At 49.0% G+C, this 16,513-nt stretch overlaps 1 long non-coding RNA gene across 1 annotated transcript in view; it reads left to right on the forward strand.

Annotated features, from left to right (window-relative positions):
• The window catches only part of LOC141423187 (uncharacterized), a 54,893-nt gene extending 41,117 nt beyond the window's left edge, over positions 1-13,776 (forward strand). The window contains exons 2-3 of the long non-coding RNA XR_012447840.1: positions 724-2,246; positions 13,664-13,776. This is a non-coding gene — a long non-coding RNA (uncharacterized lncRNA). The remainder of the gene's footprint in view (positions 1-723; positions 2,247-13,663) is intronic.
• The last annotated feature ends 2,737 nt before the right edge of the window (positions 13,777-16,513 follow it).

The raw sequence follows: 16,513 nt of genomic DNA on the forward strand, positions 1-16,513 counted from the left end.
CAGTTGGATTGGGCTCCTCTTCCCCTGGCACTGCCCAGAGCTTCTGCTGGGCCTCTTCCCTCTGTGCTGAGGATGCCTTGGGCACCTGCTGGCTGTGTTCGTTCCCTTCCAGCCTCAGCCCTCGGGAAGCTCGGGGAGATGTCCCCAGGGTGCAGTGTCTCCTTTGCAGAAGCATCCTGGGAGGGAGGTGGTCTCTGCACACAGGGCTCAGACGTGGGCTCCGGATCTGCTCCCAGAGGAGACATCCTGGTCCTGACGGCCTGAGGCCATGGCTGAGTCCTCAACTTGACCCCTCTGTGTTGCCTGGGAAAGTCTGGAAGCAGCACAAAACAGTCCCATTCCCACATGGCTGGGCAACAAACAGTGGGTGACCCAAGAGGAGAAGCCTGGTCAACTGTCACAGCGGGAGCTTGTTACTGCGTCCTCTGTGGGAGGAAGGGCCTGTAAAGGGCTTTATGATACTGGACAGAGTCACAGACTTGACTTAAGACTGACTGACAGACTGACTTAAGTCTGACTTAAGACAGACTTTGCTCATTGGTAGAAGTATTGTAAATTAAACCAATGGGATTCTGTCTGGTGGAAACTCAGACGAGACTGGCTTATGGCTCCAAGGTGGCACATTGGCTTGTGTAATTTATAAGGCTAAGAGATGCGGCTTCAGGAAGAGCTGGATCCAGGATCATGGGTGATATGAGGATTCTGTCTTTCTCTGTCTTTTAGCTCTGCAGCTTTCCCACAGAGGCCCAGTCCTCCCACAGAGCTTCAAAGAGGACAAGGCAACTGCAGGTACCCAGGACTTCAGGATTCTTGGTGCCTCTGATTTCAGAAGCAAAACCCACATCTACAGGGTCTCATGCTCACCTGCACTGTGGGGTTGGTGATCATCCCAGGATGAGGACAGCAGTTCCCAGAAGGCTCAAGAAGGAGCAAAGATGCAGCGGGGCCCAACATCAGGCTTCAATTACCGGACTTTGAGAACAGCCCCCAACGGGGATGGAGGAAGAACCATCTGATAGCAGAAAGAGAGTCTGGAAAGACCCCAACGCACTCACAGCCGCACAAGTCAGAAGACCGGAAATGCTTCCTAACAGACACCACCAAGCTCACCAAGTCCCTTTGCACCTGCAGCCTCCAGGCCGCTACTGGTTACACAGGCCTTCCGGCTGTGCCCTGCAGATTCCCTCTGGTTCTGGAATTTTAAGAAGTATTCCTCCCACGGATTCCTCTGTGAGACTGGAGAATCTCTGAACTTCATGTCCAGGAAAATAAAGAGAGTTCCTGGGAGAAAATTACCTGCTGAAAAGCCTGCCACTTAACACCTGTTTCTTAGCAGAACCACAAGAAGAAGCCAAGTGGTGGAATTCTCCTGTGACATCTAGAATATTTCGTGTGGCTTGCATCAGGGAAGAGAGGCACGTTCCTACAACCCTATATATCCTGGGGCCCCAGGCTGGGTGCTGCCACAAAATGCAGAGAAGTGATTCTTCAAGGTAGAACAGGTACTTAAAAGCTGCTTTTGCTGAAAAGCACTGGCTCCTGACTTGGGCCCATGAATTAACTGAAAGCAGGAGAAAGGCTTGGCACTCCTGCCTCCATTTTGTATCTGTTTTTATTTTCCCTGCGGCCACCTTAAAATCCAGGAAGGGCAGGACTGATGGATGACATCTTTATAAGACAGTCAGAACTGCCCCCAAGGAGGAGAAGCAAAGCCTTGCAGGACCGGCCACCCCAAATGAGGACGATGACCTGTGATGGTGACCTGGAACAGGAGGAATCACCAGATCACTCCCCTCAAGGGATGGTTCTCCAAAACCCCTCAATATGATCAACCAGACTACAGACCAGGACTGTTAATCAGCGTGCTTACCTTTCACCTGCTGCTCTAATCTTTGTCTATTTAAGCCTAAAGCTTCCTGTCTGCACCCGAGGATGGCTGAAGATGGGCTTGAGTGCTGACCCTGCCTCTTCCCACACTGTCCCAGCCGTGTAATAAACCTCCTTTCTCTGCCCTTCACCACACTGGGAGATGCTGAAGTTTCTTCCTTCCCTTTCCACCCCCTGACACATCCTCAGCCTCCCTGACTCCTCTTTGTAGCTCCTTTCCCTGAATTGAGCATCAGCAGGGTTCCCTGAAAATATTAGCTTCATGCCACACAGAAGTGGAAACCAACCACAGAGAGATAAGCAAAGCATTTGCTCACCTTGACCTTTCATGGAGAGCACGGAGCAGTCTTCTTCCTGGGGTAAGTGAGCGTGTCCACATGTACACGTGCAAGGGCTCCAGGCCAGGGAGAGTTCAAGCATCTCTGTGCCCAATGGGCAAAGGCTCAAGCTATGAGGACTGGGATGGCAAGAGAAGGGAAGGAGGAAAAGAGGACAGGAGGCGGGAAAGGAAAGGGAGAGAGAGAGAAGCAGGGACCAGGAGGAATGAGAGGAGGGGAGACAAACAGAGACCAAGACCAAACACGGCAGATCAAAGAGAGGGGGACGCGCGCGGTCTTTGCTCCTCCATGGATGTGCGCTCACACCTGTTCTGGCCTCACCAGCCCCATGAATCTGATCTGTTCCTCAACTGTGGACCACACACAGACCTCAGAGAACCAGTGAGAGGCTGGTCACCCGGGCACACAGAGCACAGAGCAGGCCTGGCCACCAGTATGCATGACAGAACAAAATGACCCAGCTGCAGGAGAACACAAGCAGGATAATATTATTTTTTTAAAAAGTCATTTAAAATACAAAACAAGTTCTGGCACTTTCTGTTTGTTGGTCCATTGGCCCATGGAGACACACATAGGTGATGAAAGTATAAAAACACACTTTGCTGGGGGTGAAGAACACGGGCTCTGATGTTCACTGGCCTGGGGTGGCATCCTGGTCACTCACAGGTTGCGTGACCTTCCCAAGTTAATGGCCTGTGCCTCGATGGACTTTTCTGTAAAGTTGGGACCACAATGACCACCTTGTTCTCAGGATGGGGGCAGCAAGTAGGAAGAGATCAACAAATCCAGCTGCTGTTACCACCATTGCTATGTGTGGGCATACAGAGCACAGAATTTGTAACATCACTTACCCCTGGGGAGGGTGGAAATAGGGAATGGGGTTTCCGGGGAACACATGGGCTTCGGGTTTCCTTTTTGGTTTCATAGCTTTCCTAAGCACTAGAGTGAATCTGGTGCCATGGTTCAGATCGTCATTGTCCCACAAAGGTCCATGTGGTCACAGCTTAGTCACAGGAAGCTCTACTGGGAGGCAGTGGAAACTTTGAATGTGGCAGTCCTAGGTCATGGAGGAGGGCCACTGAAGGGAAGGTGGGGCCCGGTCCCCTCCCTTCTAGTTCACTTCTCTGCCACGAGGTGAGAGCTTTTGCTCTGTCATGTGCTTTCATCATGGTGTGTCAACTGTGTCCTTGCCACAGACCCAAAGCAAGAGAACCAATGGGTCATGGGATGCAGCCTGACCCCAAGTAAACTTTTCCTCCTTGTAACTTAATTATCTCTGAAACCTCTTAATTGCTTTTCTAGGATTGCTTTTTGACTGGTGCCCAGATGGAGTGTTTCCAGATAGTCAAGTCATTTCAGTAACACCTGGAGCCCAGCTTCTCCCTCTTGTCCCCTAGGGCAGATGCAAGTGCTGGCGTTGTCCAAACTCACACCCACGTCCCTTCAGCATCCCTACAGGGGGATGCCAGAGGGTCCTCTGAGCACCATCAAACATGCAGTCTTCCCAAGTTCTGCCTGGCACATTGTTTATACTCAGGTGACCTCTAGGGACAAAGCCTTGACCCCTTCTTTGTCCTTTTGGACACACAAGCCGAGGCCTTCTCCTACTCTTTGGACTCCTCAGGCCCCTCCCTATAGGCACTGGCTGATTGCTGTGTGAACTCGATGGGGCAGAACTCCAGGAAGTCTATGTGCAGAGATGTGAGAAGTGAAGCCAACTTGATGGTCATTTGAGTGTCATTTCTTGCTTAACGCAGAGTCTTTCTGACCCTGTGCAGGCCAGGCAGGGCCTTAGAACTCAGAGTCCGTGGTCACGGTCTCCCTGACGATTGGTCAAGGCTCCCTACATGGGAAAACAAGTGACACACAACACAACCTTACCCCGTGAGCCAAGGGTAACAAGTCACATGTGTGTGGGAATGTCACCCAGAGTACTGGGGAGAGAGGGGTTTCTCCACTTAGATACTGCCACAGCAGGGTCTCATGGAAGCCTGCAGCCCACACCATCCCAGGCTGTATGACACTGGAGTGTTGGGGACCCTGCCTTGGGAGGCTGGGACAATATGCTCCGTGGGTGGTCCTCTTTGCTAGAAAGCAGCCTTCTCCACTTGTGCCAGGCTGAGCCAGCCAATGGGGAGAGAGTGACCCAACCTAGGATGTGGGTTTTCTAAGTGTTGAGGACCTGCCCCAAAGGACTCCAGTCCTGTCTGTGTGGGATTGTCCACTGTGTCCATGGACACAGCCGACACCTACAGAGCCAGTCAGTCCATGTGGACTCACAGGGAACCCTCTTGGGCTTCCACAGGGAGAGTCCTAATCTGTGAATGATGCACTAACTCCTGCCACAAAACTAAAGGGGTGCCCCATACACCTATGAGGATGGCCATTATGAAACAAAAAGCAAACAAAACTAGAAATGGGGAACAGCAAGTGCTAACAAGGCTGTGCCCCACTGGCAGATTAGAAATGACATAGCTGGTGTGACTTAGTCACTTCCCTTCTGAACATGTCATCAAAAGGCCGCCAATGTTCACGATAGCCCAATCTTAGCCATGACCCCAACACTGAATGGATAGACAAAATGTGATCATGCTGGGTGGTGATGCATGCTTGTAATCCCAGCACTCGGGAGGCTGAGACAAGAGGAGCATGAGTTCAAGGACAGCCTGGGTTAATTAGTGAGACTGTCTCAAAAAAAACTGTGGTCTAACTGTACAGTCTTTTAAAAGGATGGATTTCTTACACATGCTACAGAGTGCAAACATTACTCTAAAAAATTAATACTGCATGAGTCCACTTACACGAGGTACCTAGAGCAGTCAAAAAGGAGTGTTTGGAAGTCAATGTGGAACGGGTGAGGATTTCAAGTTTGGGAAGGTGAGAATGTTCTGGAGAGGGAGGTAACTGCTGCACAACACTGAGAACGTGCTCACCGCCACTGTACTGAGCTCTTAAAAGTGACTGAAATGGTCAGTTTTGTGTTCTATACACTATATGTTTTACTAAAACAAAAACAAAATCTGTTCCAAAAATCTCAGCATTCAAGATAGATCTTTGAATGCATTATTTTGTAACAATCAAAATTAATGTAATCTGAGACAACATAGCAACACTTTGGAGCAGAGGGCTGTATTTCTGGATTTTCCTTTTGCCCCAGGTTTGACTATGGTTCACTCTGGTGATGACAGCCACCCTTGGAGAATTTATAGGTTGGTCACAACACTTCTCATTTGTATGGCAATCCTGTAAGGAAGACTGATACATCACTTGCTGAGTGTCAAACCTGTGCCACTGGCTTTGACAAAAGGGCCTCCAGCCAGACCCACAGCTGAGGATGGGGAGGCCTGGGCTCAGGATGGCAGGTGGGGAGCCTCAGGTGGTGTCTTTTGGGGATGTCCCTGGGCCATCAGGGGCAGGCAGAGGCTTCTGTCAAGAACTGTCTTGGAGGCTGTGCTGAGCTGGCCAGAGGTGGCTGTCCTTTTGTGGCTTGTCTTTACTGTTTTTTTTTTTCATCATTCCTTTGACTATGTGATTCTTTCAGTTCTGTCTTCTGTTCTAACAATCGCTGCCTTTAGAAGTTTCCTGAGCATGCTGTGCTGAGGCCGACTCCCTCCCTGGCTCCCAGCAATGGTACAGAAGACGCAGGTTGGTGGAGGACTGTCTCTGTCACAGCCTCGGTCACCAACCGCTCTGGGTCAAGTTTTGCTCTTGGAGGCTGAGCCCTTCTCTGTCTTGTTCCCAGCGGTGTCCCCAAATCTGCTTGGCACAAAGAAGGAGCTTAATAAATCCTGGATGAAAGAATGAGTGAAAAAGAAAAGTCTAGCCATCACACGTCCCTTGAAAAAGTCCAGACAGGAGTTTTACCATCTTTCCTTCTCCTGGCACAGTGGTCAGAGGTGACTGAGAATTTTTGCAGCTTGAAATGAGAAAGAACGTAGATTTTGTGATGCATTATAAAACTATATATAGAAAAGATATATATGTGTGTACACGCACATGGTTAAAGGGCTCAATGAGAAATACACATATGATTCAACCCCAAAGGGGAAAAAGGGCACTTTTGTGACCAAACACTTAGATGTACGCTGTATATTGGTGTGTCCACTAAGACGCATGGGCGGTTGAGCTATCAGCATCCCACTCATGGGACAATGAGCTCATGAAGCGCACGAGTTGGTTTGTAGTTTGAAGTCATTGACTTTATCTTCAGGTCATTCTTTCTAAACAGCTCTGTTCCCTCCACACTGTTTCTGGGTGGAGCAGGGTGGGTGCTCCCTAGCTGGCCTCCCCAGGGCAGCTTCCAGCCTGAGGTCCTCTGTGAGCCTCTGAAAAAGGAAGAGTCCATGGGGGCTGTGGTGGCTCATGCCTGTATTCCTAACTACTCAGGAGGTTGAGATTGGGAGGGTTGTGATTCAAGGCCAGGCAAAAAGTTCAAGAGACCCCATCTTAACCAGTAAACCGGGCATTGTGGCACCCCCAGCTACTCAGGGAAACACAAATATGAGGATCAGGGTCCAGACCAGCCCAGGCATAAAGCAAGACCCCATTTAAAAAGTAAATGTGAAAAGGGCTGAAGGTGTGGCTCAAGTGATAGAGCACCAGCCTAGCAAGTTCAAGACTCTGAGTTCTAGCCCCAGTACCACTAAAAAAAAGAAGTGTCCAGGGAAGAGGATCCTCCATGGTCAATAGCAGCAATGGAGAGGATGGTTGACAGCAAGTGTCCTGCCTGAATTAAGCATCGGCTCTCCTGCCCTCCTGAGTCCCTGGCTCCAGATCCCTGTGGCTCAGAACCTCCGTCACCCAGACCTAGCTGTCTGGGCCCCACGTCTGCCTGTGCTGTCTGGACCAGAAACACCCCGTCCCTTCCTCTTCCCCTGTCTTCTGCCCCATAATCATCATCTATACAACCTCACCATCCACGTCTGCTGGGAGCAAGGCAGGGTCTCAGCCCCCCAGAACCTGGTGAATCAGAATCTGCTCGGTGACAAGATCTCCAAGTGATCCAAATGTGTTTCACACCCTGACAAACACGGAGAGAACTCCTCCTCACCCTGACTTCATCTCAGGGCTGCCTCCCCCAGGAGCCTGCCCTGATGCTCTCACCATCCCCAGCTGCCTGCAGGAACAGTTACAGAGCCAGGCGCAGCCCAGCGATGGGGACTGTCCCCATTCGGGGGTACTCCCAGCTCATGAGTCCTCCTGTTCAGTGGCTGTGCACTGTGGCAGAGGGGACTTGTGACTCTCTCAGTGAGACGCATCAGATTGGCTGGGGTCAGGTACATGCACACCACACCTGGGAACACCCACCTGCCTGTGCCTCCCGGAGACCTTTCTGTGGGGCCACCTGGTCACGAGCCTTGGGTATCAGGGAACCCCATGGAAATCAGGAGAGATGAGCCCGCCCCAGCTGGCCTCTCTGGGCAAGCAGGCTGTCCTGGCAGAAACGCACTCACAGCTGGCTCTTCTCTGGGTTTCCCTACAGAGATTCTGCTAGGTTTGCTGAAAACAATGAGAGCCCACACGAGGTGTTGTTAGAAAACACATGCATCTCCTTTACCCTTCTTTTCTGTCCTAGAAACATGCAAGCAGTCCTGAGCTGTCTCCATTTGTCCACCTCCATGATGATCACCAGGGCCAGACTCCCCCCATCAGATCCCTCACCAAAATCCCACCCCTCTCCCCATCTCACATTCCCTTGCCTCTATGGGGAGTACAGAACATATGGCCTTCCGTGTCGCCTTCACCCAAAACACTTCTTCAGGGCTAAGCCCTTCCCTGAATGGTCACACTGTGCCCTGGTCACATCTGTGACTGGGCCTGCTCACCTGTCAGCATCCTCCTCTCCCCCATTGTCTCTGCTCCCTTCCCCGTGTTCACCTGTAGTGTGGCCTGCAGTGTTCTAGCCCTGCCTCCCAGGCTGCCTGCTTCTCTCCTTACACCTCAAGTGGAACAGAGGCTCCATGTCACCTCCCGGGTGTTCTCCATCAGCCCTGCTGCCCCATCAGCTTGTTGGGAGTATCTGCAGAGTGCGTGTGACCATGGTTTGTCTGTTGTCACCATTACCTGACTTCCCCCAATGGAAAGTGAGCTCTGGGGTTCTCAGACCTCCCAGGGCTGTTCTCACCATCACTGTAGCCCATACCTGGGAACAGAGCTAAGGCCCAGAGGAACCTCAGTGGATGCCTACTCACCGATGGAGGAGAAGAGCTGCAGGACCACACACTCCAGTAGGGGACCCTAGCATGCTCAGTCTTCTCTGCGTGACTTCTGTGCCTTTTCTGGTCCATGTGCCCTACAGAGTGGCTCCTTCGGCTTGCACAGCCAGGCCCTTTGCCTGGTGGCTGCTGGGCACCAGTTGTCCATGGGAGGGCAGGAGGGGGAGGGGAAGCAGTTTGGTCCAACCTTTAGCAGTTGTCACTGGGCTAGGATGACACCACCTCCTGCTCTTCGCTGAGGCTCAGGGTGGGAATGGCCCCCCCGTTGCCACCTTCAGGGCTCCACCCCTTCCCCGTGCACTCCCCAGAACTGCCCTCCTCAGCCTTTCCACCTGCCGCATCTGAAGTGAGAACTTCTTGCTGGAATCCTGTCCCATACAGCAGGCACCTGTCCTGTATATAAAGTCTGTGTGTTTCTGTTCATTCAAATTGTGCACACATTTTTTTCTTTTTCATTTCTTCATTAGTTTAATTTTTTAAAAGTTAAAAAGAAATTTTGACTCTCTCAAAATAGGCAAAGGTACTGTCATAACAAGAAGGGCTCCGTTTACATTGTGGTTGTGTGTGTGCTTGCAGGTAAATTTGTAAACAGAGGTAAATTTCTTAGTGACTCTAAAATTTAGATGTGTTTAAGTACAAAACATTAATAATTAAGAATACACTACAATAATTAAGAAATACAATATAAAAATACAATAATTAAGAAGAAGATACAGAGCAAGAAATTGGGGCTGGGGACGTAGTCAGGGGTCGGTGGAGCTTTGCCGAGTATGTGAAAGTCCCCTCCCGGTGTTGCGAAGAAACAGAAACCAAACCAAGAAACAGTTGCCAAGTGTAAATTTACAGAAACTAATCTTTGAATTTAGGGTTAAACTGAAAAAATATTAGGCAACTTAATGACATGTTTTTTTTAAGTTTTTGCAATATTTTTAAAAACAAAATTTACTCAGGTAAACATTAAGTTACTTGTATAGATTTGTAAAAACAGCATAAGACGTGCAGGAAGAGTCTTTCTGTTTTGTGTCTCTTGGTCTCAAATTTGCATGGTGTTTAAAAGTAACAATGGAGAGTTCATTTAACTATATATATAAAATACAGAACAGAAGTGTTGGGGGAGGCCTGGCTTGGTGACACCCTTCTGTAATTCTAGTACCTGGGAGGCGGAAGCAGGAGGATTTCAAGTTCAAGGCCAGCCTGGGCTACATAGTAAAACCCTATCTCAAAACAATGACAACAAAGGATTGGGGGGAAATGTAAAATGTATTTGCAGGAGTGATATTAACGTATCTACATTTAAAAATGCTGCCTTAAAATTATAATTTTTAGTAAGTTGCCCTTGACTTTGTAACTGATCCAAGTTCACTTCTATGACTGGGGGCTCCAGAGTTCACTTCTGCTGAGATTAACCTGAAATTAACCTGCCTAGCATTGGGGATAGATAGGCTGAGTTGGGTCGGCTCAACCTCATGTCAAATTCTAACAGCCAGTGCCTCGGTGAGAGCAAATCTGGAGACAGAGGCGCTGGGTGGGTTTGCGCAGTGAGCAAAGGAGACCCTTGGGCACAGACACCGTGAATGGAGGATGACGTGAGGAGGCTGAGGAGGAGGCTGTCTATGAGCCAGAGAGGGCGGCCTTAGGAACCTGCTGGTACCTCTGTCTCAGACTTCCTTCCAGCCTTAGAAACTGGCTGTGGGTTAAGTTCCCAGTCAGGGGCACTTTGCTATGGTGGCCCTGGGATCTGATGCAGAGGACAAGGCATGGGAGGTGGGACTCAAGGAAGGAAGAGCAGAGATGACTGTGATGGGCTGATGAAGTGTGCACTGGCGTGAGACTGTGCAGTGCATACTTGTGAGTGCGTGGGTGTGTGCACACATGGCATGTGTGTCCCAGCCACGAGCAGACATTTCAGCACAGCTGTGGACGCCCCACCCCTGTCCCAGCACCTAGATGGGCTGACTCCTTGCGCCTTGTGTTGCACTACCACTGCAGACACATTCTGTGCTGGAGAAACTGGTTATTTTGACTCCAGCCCCAGACAGAGCTGCCGCGTGGGGCCCCAAGTGTCTACCGTAAGGGGCTCATGGCTGCCCTCCCCATCCCAGTGGCTGACACTTCATACCTGCTTGGAAGTGCTCTCTGGGTGGGGTGAATACAAGATGGATGAAGGAAAGTTGAACTTGGGCGGCACCATGGGATCTGTTCTGGGGTTCAAGCATAGCTGGAGAGGACAGAAGCCCTGGCCTGCCCAGGACCCGAGAATTGAAGATGGAATGTCGATTTCTTAGGAGGATGGAAGAGAAGCTTCCTCCCAAGAGTGGGAAGGTCAGAGTACTGCTGTCTTTTCAGTCATCACCAGGGACAGAGGGCAAGGGGTTGGCAACCTGGATCCCCGAGAGGATGTGTGGACACCCAGTCCCGGAGGTGGCTCTGCACTCCAGACCACTGGGCCCCTCACCTACTGCCCCAGGCCACAGTGGGCCCTTCAGGCCCAGTGCATCAGGGGTCACTGAGGGGACAGTATCAGGCTCCCCAATTTCATTACAGGGGTTTCACCTGTAATGAGCCTCAGTTTTCATGTCTGCAAAATGGACATAGTAAAACCTACCTCCCAGGTGGCACGGAGGTGTAAGTGGGTGACAGATGAAAGTGCCCTTTGAAATGGTGCCACGTTTCACAATCACTAATTACCTTCTTGCTATTCCCACACCAAGGTGGGCGGAGCTTACTGGTAAGTTGCAAGGTGTCTCTCAGCGCGGGCTTCACACAGAGGTGACCACACCTGACACCAATCTCTCCAGCTCGAGAGCTCATTTTTTATTTGTCATTTGTTGCTGACTCCCACTGCCATGCCTAGTCCTCCAACCGACCCAGGCCACTGGCCCTCACGAATCCACACTTCTGACGCCATACCACATGGTCCCCAGTCAAGTCCCAGTTCTAAAGCCAGAGTCATGGAACCAGTTGGCAGGAGGCAGATTCGGCGATCCTGGGCCTCTTTGCCTTCTGAACATGACTTTGGGAGGCAGGGAAGGGGCAGTTACAGCACAGGGAACACAGGCCATGTCAGTTCCAGTTGTAAAGATGTCATCATACTGGTTATGACTAAAAATGGTCTTTTCCCTTAGTGTTGGATTTCAAGCTGAGCTCACGTGTTTGAGCTCCACCCAGGAGTTGCAAAATAATTGCACAACCAGGGGCTCCCCCCAATGCTTCGGGTCTCGCCCTTCTCTTTTGCTCCTACAGAAGAAGCAGAATGACATATGGCCCAGATTATGGGATTTTTGCATTTTTCAAACCAAATGAGCTGTTGCCAGCCACTGAACACGACAGGAACTGTGTGTTCTTTGGATAGGAAGTTCACAGATATTTTAAAATTCAAACCAAGGGCTGTGGGATAGGTTTTGTGGAAGGAGGAACTAGAAGCTTGTGTGGGTGTGGGCTGGGTAGCATTTGGGGTAGAGATTACAATGACTTGAACTCAGCTCCATGTTTTAGTCAGTTTTCTGCCGTTACTGTGGTGCAGATACTGTGTACTCATGTATGTAAAAGGGAAACTGAGCCCTGTTGAAACTATTCCAGGAATGGGGGAGTGGGGATAAAGGAAAGTGATGGAGGAGTGAATTCAAGAATGACTTATTTGATACATTGTAAGAACTTTTGTAAATGCCACAATGTACCCCACCCAGCACAACAATAAAAACAACAAACAAACAAAGAATACCACAGGCTGAGCAATGTGTAGAGAAAAGTCAGTTTTGGAGGCCGGGAAGTCCAATGTCAAGGTGAGGGCTGGCTTCTGGTGAGGGCCTTCCTGCTGGGTCATTACAGGGCAGAAGGGCAAGAAAGCAAGTGTGAGACAGAGAGAGAAAGGGGCTCCAAGTTCACCATTCTTTTCAGGAGCCCACTCCTGTGACTAGGAGCCCAGTCTCGCCATCATGGTGAGAGGGCAGGGCCCACAGGTCTCTGTCACCTTGGAAGGTGTCACTCCCAATACTTTCACGGTGGCAATCAAAGGAAACCTTAAACCATAGCACACTGGGTGGTTACTGTGGTCAGAGAACCCCACCAGGAAACAAGACCTGGGTCTGAGTGCCAGTTCAGTTAAGGACCCGTTTCATTGCTGACCTCTGCGCTGGTCACTGTGTATGAACATGGAGATGTGACTTTCTGGAACCTTGACTTCTTCGCAGACCCCTGGCTCAGAACACTGTGCCTAAAGTATTCTGCACATGCACTGAGTTCCTCCCCCAATTACTGACTGTGCCTCAATGACCTTAATCCACCTGCAGCCCCCTGGCGACCCCAGTTCACAGAGGGGACATTAAGGCAGACAGACAATACATTGCAAGAGCCAGGTCACAGAGCAGAGCATGGGGAGCTGGTGACAGTGGCAGCCCAAGCTGCTCCGAAGTTCAGCAAACCAAGTGCTGACTTGCTCCATGGAACTTGCTCCACGTTTCCAGAGGGAGATGAGACGGTTTGCTGCCCCCACCCCCCCGTACTCAGCTCCTCCCCCTCGGGAGTCCCACGTGGGCACCTCACTCGTGCCACCGAGCAGCCCAGCTCTGAACCACTGTCCGCCGCCAGCAGAGGAAGCTGGACAGCACCACGCGAGGGAAGCCAGGCGGTGGCGAAGGTCCAGCGCTTCCCCACCATGCGGAAAGTCAGAGGACAGGCCACGCACTTGTCCTGGCAGGATCTCCGTTCTGAATATGCTAAGACAGATGACTTCTCTAGATACTTCTCTTAATCCACCTGTGGTCACCTAGTTACCCCAGTTCACAAAGGGGAAATTAAGACAGATTAAGATTTTTCACAAGTGCAAAGTCCCAGTGGATGGTATCATTAAAATGACTAATCACCTTATTGTAAAAAGAAGTTACAGATACTTTTCTGGAGACATGGAGTTGATGCTTTATAATTGCTTGGCAAACATAATTAATAATTTTTGTGTACACTCAGAGAAAGTATTGGAATATTAAAAGGGGTAGAAAGTGCCATTGGTGGGATGATTTAAATTTATCTCTGCCTAGAAAAGTCTTCCTAAATGTCTCTCTCATTATGACAGGGTACTTTGAGAAGTAATGGTGTCATTGTATTGCTACAGTTTGATCTTCAGTGTCCTCCAAAGTGCCATGTGCTAAAGGCTTGGTCCCCATGGTGGCACTAATAGGGAATTGTGGGACCCTGGCATCTTTCTCTTTCTTTTTTCTCTCTGAGCAGACACTGTGGCAAGCAGTCTGGCTTCAGTACATGCTCCTACCATGATGTGCTGCCTTCCCACAGGCCCAAAGCAGTGAGACCACTGACCATGGATGGACCCTCCAAAGCGTGAGCAGAATAAACCTTTTCTCTTGATAAATTGATTGTCTCAGGTATTTTGTTCTAGTGACAGAATGCTAACTAACACAATTAGTGTTACATTAATTGTTTAGTATAACTCAACATAATACAATTCTGAACAACCAAAAATTGTAATAAGATATACATATTTTCTTTAAAATATTTGAAATTGGAGTATAGCATCAAAAAAAAAAAAAGGAAGATGGCACAGGTGACTCACCTAGCCACTTGGTGAATCCTAGCTACTTGGGAGGATGAGAACAGGAGGATTGAAGGTCTAGCCAGCAGGGGCAAAAAAAGTTTGTGAAACCCCATCTAAACAGAAAAAAGGGAGGGCATGGTTGTGTATACCTGTCATCCTAGACACAGTGCGAAGCTTAAAATATGAGGATTGTGGTTCAGTTTGGCCTGGACAAAAATTGAGAGCCAATTTCCAAAGGGGAAAAAAACCCCAACAGAGCAAAAAAGACTGAAGGTGTAGTTCAGGTCGTAGAGCACCTGCCTCATAAGTGTGAAGCCCTGAGTTCAAACTCCAGTATTGGCAAAAATAAAGGATGAAGATAGAATGACACAGGAAAAGGACTTTGACAGTGTCTGCTTCACAGTGTGAAGGACCTTTTCTTCATTGTACAGAAGAAGAGGTGATTTTTTTTGTTGTTTGAAATAAAAATGCTCCTCTCATCTAGTGATGGGGGCAAGTCAGAGTCATGGACCCTGGCTTAGGAAAGAGCAGGGCTCATTTTCCCTACAGTACCCCACCAAGACGCACTCCTCTTTTCTGGGGGAGTCTCTCCCCTTTGCAGAATGGTTCTCAAAGTGTGCTCCACACACTCCCGGGGCCTCTGAAGCCATCTCATGCAGTCCTCAAGGTCAAAACTGACTTTTACAATAACACTAATACCTGGCACTTTTTTCTGTGTTGATATTGGCACTGATGATGCATAGGTAAAGGGGGAAGACCCCTGGTGTCTGATCATGAATTAGGACTGACTGGCAACCATTGCAGTCTGCATCATCATGAACTTGGGGGAGAGAAGAAAAGACAAAAGAAAATTTGCCAGTTTTATACAAGAATGTGTTTGCTCAAGCATAAAAACTCACTTTGCTAAGAGAACATGCACCCTTCTCTTTCTGCTGCTGCATGCTGAAGGGCGGGCACTTTCCCCAGGAAACACAGCCTTGGAGTTACAAGCTAAACTAACCACTTCATGCACAAACACCATTTTTACCTAAAAGAACAACTGACAATTTTGTCTAGGGGCATTGGGGGTTTGATAGGTTATTTCTCAAAAACAAGTGGAACAAGCCTGACATGTCAAAGAAAACAATTTAGGGGAGGATTTGTTGCTGATGATAAAAGCTTAACTTTCAGGGAAAAAGTGTGAATTCTTAAAAACTTGAATCTGCCACCGTGTGCGTGACAACATCTTTCCTACAAAGATCAGTGATGTTTGAACACTTGCAATGTGTCTGTATCTTGAAGCACTGTTTTCCAAATGACCAATGCATGATGTTACAAAATCACGCATGGACAAAACATCTATTCAAATGACCAATGCATGATGTAACAAAATCACGCAGGGACAAAACAGCCAAAGGAACTTAATGTAACCATCACTGCTGTCTTCAGATTCCAGCTGCAATTAAGTAGCAAGAAGTTATCAGCAGGGTGCTCAGCCTGTAATTGTGGCTAAGTAGGAGGCTGAGATTAGGAGGATCGAGGTTCTGAGTCCAGCCAGACCAAATAGTTCTTGAGATCCCACCTCCAAAATAACCAGAGCAAAATGGACTGGAAGTGTGGCTCAAGCAGTAGAGCACCTGCTTTGCAAGTTTAAAGTCCTGAGTCAAGCCCCAGTTCTAACCAAAAAAAAAAAAAAAAAAAGAAGCGAAAAGAATAATCTAATTCTCTTTTACTGAACAAAACATTAAAGAGATTGGTAAACATATGAAACAATGCCTTCCTTTAAAAAAATCTTATTTAGAAAAATTCTTGGCTAGGTGTAGTGGTAAACATCTGTAATCCCAGCTACTCAGGAGGCATAAGTAAAAGGATCACAGTTCAAGGCTAGCCCTGGGCAAAAACATGAGACCCTATCTGAGAAATAAGTAAAGCAAAAAAGTTCTGAGGGAGTGGCTCAAGTGGCAGGGCACCTGCCTAGCAAGTGGAAGGTCCTGAGTTCAGACCTAATACTGCTAAAAAAACCCACCCCCTCCACACACACAAAAGAAAAACACAAAAAAAAGGAAAAAAAGAGAATGTTGTTTGTGCTAACATATGTGATGCATTATTTTGAAACGAAATATCATCTTCAAACTTGTTAGAATTTCTGAACTGCTAACCACTGATATAACTGGTGGTCTGATAGCATTGACCACCAGCTCCCTGGGTGGTGGGGGCCTGACTTGTAGCACCTGCCAATCCCATGGTGTAAATTCTGTCCCCGCAAGGTGCTGGCAGAGCCTGTGCCCTCCGCCCCAGCCCTGGGAGAGCCCGGGGAGCTGCTCAGCACACCGCTGGCTGTACTGACTCAGCTTTCGTTGTCCTCATGGATTTCAGAGATTGCCAAGGAGTCCTGAGAACAAGAACACGAGGCCTGGACCATCCCGTCTGTGGCTGTCACCCACCCATGTCAGAGTTCCAGTGAGGGGACGTGGAGAGCTGTGGCCTCCAGTTAAAAAGGGCTTCACCCCAGTGCCCTAATCTCTTCCCTGTCTCCTTCCGAGGACAAG

This window comes from Castor canadensis, chromosome 5 (assembly GCF_047511655.1).
Source record: "Castor canadensis chromosome 5, mCasCan1.hap1v2, whole genome shotgun sequence".
Classification (NCBI taxonomy): domain Eukaryota; kingdom Metazoa; phylum Chordata; class Mammalia; order Rodentia; family Castoridae; genus Castor; species Castor canadensis.